The sequence below is a fragment of the Pan paniscus genome, chromosome 12 (genome assembly GCF_029289425.2).
Source record: "Pan paniscus chromosome 12, NHGRI_mPanPan1-v2.0_pri, whole genome shotgun sequence".
Classification (NCBI taxonomy): Eukaryota; Metazoa; Chordata; class Mammalia; order Primates; family Hominidae; genus Pan; species Pan paniscus.
This window is the reverse complement of record NC_073261.2, coordinates 481,992-489,137: the sequence shown is the minus strand read 5'-3', so window position 1 is coordinate 489,137 and position 7,146 is coordinate 481,992.

Here is a 7,146-nt window from a genome sequence, read left to right as displayed (position 1 = left end):
TTTTACCGATGGCTCTGCACATATTTCCATGTTTATAGAGATAGCAGTGTAGATATTTCCATGTTTGTACAGATGGCGTTGTTGATATTTCCATCTATACACAGATGGCCGTGTAGATATTTCCATGTTTATACAGATGGCAGCGTAGATATTTCCATGGACCTGCAGATGGCGGTGTAGATATTTCCATGTTTATACAGATAGCGGTGTAGATATTTCCATGTTTTCACAGATGGTGGTGTAGATATTTCCGTGTTTATACACATGGAGGAGAAGATACTTCCATCTTTATGGAGATGGCAGTGTAGATATTTTCATGTTTATAGAGATGGCGGTGTAGATATTTCCATATTTATAGAGATAGCGGTGTAGATATTTCCATCTTTCTACATATGGCAGTGTAGATATTTCCATGTTTATACAGATGGCGGTGTAGATATTTCCATACTTATAGAGATGTCTGTGTAGATATTTCCATGTGTATACAGATGGTATTGTAGGTATTTCCATATTTATACAGATGGTGGTGTAGATATTTCCATATTTATTCAGATGACTGTGTAGATATTTCCATGTTTTTACACATGGCAGTGTAGATATTTCAATGTTTATAGAGATGGCGCTGTAGATATTTCCATGTTTATACAGATCGCGGTGTAGATATTTCCATGTTTATACAGATAGCAGTGTAGATATTTCCATGTTTTTACAGATATCGGTGTAGATATTTCCATGTATACACAGATTGCGGTGTAGATATTTCCATCTTTCTACAGATGGCATTGTAGATATTTCCATGTTTATGCAGATGGCGGTGTAGATATTTCCATGTTTATATAGATGGTGGTGTAGATATTACCATGTTTATACAGATAGCGGTGTAGATATTTCCATGTTTACACAGATCGTGGTGAAGATATTTCCATGTTTATACAGATCGCGTTGTAGATATTTCCATGTTTATACAGATCGCAGTGTAGATGTTTCCATGTTTATACAGATAGCGGTGTAGATATTTCCATGTATATACAGATAGCGGTGTAGATATTTCCATGTTTATAGAGATAGCGGTGTAGGTATTTCCATGTTTATAGACATAGCGGTGTAGATATTTCCATGTTTATATAGATGGCGTTGTAGATATTTCCATGTTTATACCGATAGATGTGTTGGTATTTCCACGTTTATACAGATAGCGATGTAGATATTTCCATGTTTGTACAGCTCGCAGTGCAGATATTTATATCTTTATAGAGATGGCATTGTAGATATTTCCTTATTCACACAGATGGCGTTGTAGATGTTTCCATGTTTATACAGATGGCGGAGTAGTTAGTTACATGTTTATGGAGATGGCAGTGTAGATATTTTCATGTTTATAGAGATGGCGGTGTAGATATTTCCATGTTTATAGAGATAGCAGTGTAGATATTTCCATGTTTATACAGATGGCTGTGTAGATAATTCCATGTGTATACAGATGGCATTGTAGATATTTCCATGTTTATACAGATGACTGTAGAGGTATTTCCATGTTTTACCGATGGCTCTGCACATATTTCCATGTTTATAGAGATAGCGGTGTAGATATTTCCATGTTTGTTCAGATGGCATTGTTGATATTTCCATCTATACACAGATGGCCGTGTAGATATTTCCATGTTTATAGAAATGGCAGTGTAGATATTTCCATGGACTTGCAGATGGCGGTGTAGATATTTCCATGTTTATACAGATAGCGGTGTAGATATTTCCATGTTTTCACAGATGGTGGTGTAGATATTTCCGTGTTTATACACATGGCGGAGTAGATACTTCCATCTTTATGGAGATGGCAGTGTAGATATTTTCATGTTTATAGAGATGGCGGTGTAGATATTTCCATATTTATAGAGATAGCGGTGTAGATATTTCCATCTTTCTACAGATGGCAGTGTAGATATTTCCATGTTTATACAGATGGCGGTGTAGATATTTCCATACTTATAGAGATGTCTGTGTAGATATTTCCATGTGTATACAGATGGTATTGTAGTTATTTCCATGTTTATACAGATGGTGGTGTAGATATTTCCATGTTTATTCAGATGACTGTGTAGATATTTCCATGTTTTTACACATGGCAGTGTAGATATTTCAATGTTTATAGAGATGGCGCTGTAGATATTTCCATGTTTATACAGATCGCGGTGTAGATATTTCCATGTTTATAGAGATAGCAGTGTAGATATTTACATGTTTATACAGATGGCTGTGTAGATATTTCCATGTGTATACAGATGGCATTGTAGATACTTCCGTGTTTATACAGATGACTGTAGAGGTATTTCCATGTTTTACCGATGGCTCTGCAGATATTTCCATGTTTATAGAGATTGCGGTGTAGATATTTCCATGTTTGTACAGATGGCGTTGTTGATATTTCCATCTATACACAGATGGCCGTGTAGATATTTCCATGTTTATACAGATGGCAGCGTAGATATTTCCATAGACCTGCAGATGGCGGTGTAGATATTTCCATGTTTATACAGATAGCGGTGTAGATATTTCCATGTTTTCACAGATGGTGGTGCAGATATTTCCGTGTTTATACACATGGCGGAGTGGATACTTCCATCTTTATGGAGATGGCAGTGTAGATATTTTCATGTTTATAGAGATGGCGGTGTAGATATTTCCATATTTATAGAGATAGCGGTGTAGATATTTCCATCTTTCTACAGATGGCAGTGTAGATATTTCCATGTTTATACAGATGGCGGTGTAGATATTTCCATACTGATACAGATGTCTGTGTAGATATTTCCATGTGTATACAGATGGTATTGTAGGTATATCCATGTTTATACAGATGGTGGTGTATTTATTTCCATGTTTATTCAGATGACTGTGTATATATTTCCATGTTTTTACAGATGGCATTGTAGATATTTCAATGTTTATAGAGATGGCGCTGTAGATATTTCCATGTTTATACAGATCGCGGTGTAGATATTTCCAGGTTTATACAGATAGCGGTGTAGATATTTCCATGTTTATAGAGATAGCGGTGTAAGTATTTCCATGTTTATAGACATAGTGGTGTAGATATTTCCATGTTTATATAGATGGCGTTGTAGATATTTCCATGTTTATACCGATAGATGTGTTGGTATTTCCACGTTTATACAGATAGCAATGTAGATATTTCCATGTTTATACAGCTCGCGGTGCAGATATTTATACCTTTATACAGATGGCATTGTAGATATTTCCTTATTCACACAGATGGCGGTGTAGATGTTTCCATGTTTATAGAGATGGCGGAGTAGTTAGTTCCATGTTTATGGAGATGGCAATGTGGATATTTTCATGTTTATAGAGATGGCGGTGTAGATATTTCCATGTTTATAGAGATAGCAGTGTAGATATTTACATGTTTATACAGATGGCTGTGTAGATAATTCCATGTGTATACAGATGGCATTGTACATATTTCCATGTTTATACAGATGACTGTAGAGGTATTTCCATGTTTTACCGATGGCTCTGCACATATTTCCATGTTTATAGAGATGGTGGTGTAGATATTTCCATATTTATAGACATAGCGGTGTAGATATTTCCATCTTACTACAGATGGCAGTGTAGATATTTCCATGTTTATACAGATGGCGGTGTAGATATTTCCATACTGATACAGATGTCTGTGTAGATATTTCCATGTGTATACAGATGGTATTGTAGGTATTTCCATGTTTATACAGATGGTGGTGTATTTATTTCCATGTTTATTCAGATGACTGTGTATATATTTCCATGTTTTTACAGATGGCATTGTAGATATTTCAATGTTTATAGAGATGGCGCTGTAGATATTTCCATGTTTATACAGATCGCGGTGTAGATATTTCCATGTTTATACAGATAGCGGTGTAGATATTTCCATGTTTTTACAGATATCGGTGTAGATATTTCCATGTTTACACAGATTGCGGTGTAGATATTTCCATCTTTCTACATATGGCATTGTAGATATTTCCATGTTTATGCAGATGGCGGTGTAGATATTTCCATGTTTATATAGATGGTGGTGTAGATATTACCATGTTTATACAGATAGCGGTGTAGATATTTCCATGTTTATACAGATCGTGGTGAAGATTCTTCCATGTTTATACAGATCGCGGTGTAGAAATTTCCATGTTTATACAGATCGCGGTGTAGATATTTCCATGTCTATACAGATAGCGGTGTAGATATTTCCATGTTTATACAGATAGCGGTGTAGATATTTCCATGTTTTTAGAGATAGCGGTGTAGGTATTTCCATCTTTATAGACATAGCGGTGTAGATATTTCCATGTTTATATCGATGGCGTTGTAGATATTTCCATGTTTATACCGATAGATGTGTTGGTATTTCCACGTTTATACAGATAGCGATGTAGATATTTCCATGTTTATACAGCTCGCGGTGCGGATATTTATAACTTTATACAGATGGCATTGTAGATATTTCCTTATTCACACAAATGGCGGTGTAGAGGATTCCATGTTTATACAGATGGCGGAGTAGTTAGTTCCATGTTTATGGAGATGGCAGTGCAGATATTTACATGTTTATAGAGATGGCGGTGTAGATATTTCCATATTTATACAGATAGCAGTGTAGATATTTACATGTTTATACAGATGACTGTGTAGATATTTCCATGTGTATACAGATGGCATTGTAGATATTTCCATGTTTATACAGATGACTGTAGAAGTATTTCCATGTTTTACCGATGGCTCTGCACATATTTCCATGTTTATAGAGATAGCAGTGTAGATATTTCCATGTTTGTACAGATGGCGTTGTTGATATTTCCATCTATACACAGATGGCCGTGTAGATATTTCCATGTTTATACAGATGGCAGCGTAGATATTTCCATGGACCTGCAGATGGCGGTGTAGATATTTCCATGTTTATACAGATAGCGGTGTAGATATTTCCATGTTTTCACAGATGGTGGTGTAGATATTTCCGTGTTTATACACATGGAGGAGAAGATACTTCCATCTTTATGGAGATGGCAGTGTAGATATTTTCATGTTTATAGAGATGGCGGTGTAGATATTTCCATATTTATAGAGATAGCGGTGTAGATATTTCCATCTTTCTACATATGGCAGTGTAGATATTTCCATGTTTATACAGATGGCGGTGTAGATATTTCCATACTTATAGAGATGTCTGTGTAGATATTTCCATGTGTATACAGATGGTATTGTAGGTATTTCCATATTTATACAGATGGTGGTGTAGATATTTCCATATTTATTCAGATGACTGTGTAGATATTTCCATGTTTTTACACATGGCAGTGTAGATATTTCAATGTTTATAGAGATGGCGCTGTAGATATTTCCATGTTTATACAGATCGCGGTGTAGATATTTCCATGTTTATACAGATAGCAGTGTAGATATTTCCATGTTTTTACAGATATCGGTGTAGATATTTCCATGTATACACAGATTGCGGTGTAGATATTTCCATCTTTCTACAGATGGCATTGTAGATATTTCCATGTTTATGCAGATGGCGGTGTAGATATTTCCATGTTTATATAGATGGTGGTGTAGATATTACCATGTTTATACAGATAGAGGTGTAGATATTTCCATGTTTACACAGATCGTGGTGAAGATATTTCCATGTTTATACAGATCGCGTTGTAGATATTTCCATGTTTATACAGATCGCAGTGTAGATGTTTCCATGTTTATACAGATAGCGGTGTAGATATTTCCATGTTTATACAGATAGCGGTGTAGATATTTCCATGTTTATAGAGATAGCGGTGTAGGTATTTCCATGTTTATAGACATAGCGGTGTAGATATTTCCATGTTTATATAGATGGCGTTGTAGATATTTCCATGTTTATACCGATAGATGTGTTGGTATTTCCACGTTTATACAGATAGCGATGTAGATATTTCCATGTTTGTACAGCTCGCAGTGCAGATATTTATATCTTTATAGAGATGGCATTGTAGATATTTCCTTATTCACACAGATGGCGTTGTAGATGTTTCCATGTTTATACAGATGGCGGAGTAGTTAGTTACATGTTTATGGAGATGGCAGTGTAGATATTTTCATGTTTATAGAGATGGCGGTGTAGATATTTCCATGTTTATAGAGATAGCAGTGTAGATATTTCCATGTTTATACAGATGGCTGTGTAGATAATTCCATGTGTATACAGATGGCATTGTAGATATTTCCATGTTTATACAGATGACTGTAGAGGTATTTCCATGTTTTACCGATGGCTCTGCACATATTTCCATGTTTATAGAGATAGCGGTGTAGATATTTCCATGTTTGTTCAGATGGCATTGTTGATATTTCCATCTATACACAGATGGCCGTGTAGATATTTCCATGTTTATAGAAATGGCAGTGTAGATATTTCCATGGACTTGCAGATGGCGGTGTAGATATTTCCATGTTTATACAGATAGCGGTGTAGATATTTCCATGTTTTCACAGATGGTGGTGTAGATATTTCCGTGTTTATACACATGGCGGAGTAGATACTTCCATCTTTATGGAGATGGCAGTGTAGATATTTTCATGTTTATAGAGATGGCGGTGTAGATATTTCCATATTTATAGAGATAGCGGTGTAGATATTTCCATCTTTCTACAGATGGCAGTGTAGATATTTCCATGTTTATACAGATGGCGGTGTAGATATTTCCATACTTATAGAGATGTCTGTGTAGATATTTCCATGTGTATACAGATGGTATTGTAGGTATTTCCATGTTTATACAGATGGTGGTGTAGATATTTCCATGTTTATTCAGATGACTGTGTAGATATTTCCATGTTTTTACACATGGCAGTGTAGATATTTCAATGTTTATAGAGATGGCGCTGTAGATATTTCCATGTTTATACAGATCGCGGTGTAGATATTTCCATGTTTATAGAGATAGCAGTGTAGATATTTACATGTTTATACAGATGGCTGTGTAGATATTTCCATGTGTATACAGATGGCATTGTAGATACTTCCGTGTTTATACAGATGACTGTAGAGGTATTTCCATGTTTTACCGATGGCTCTGCAGATATTTCCATGTTTATAGAGATAGCGGT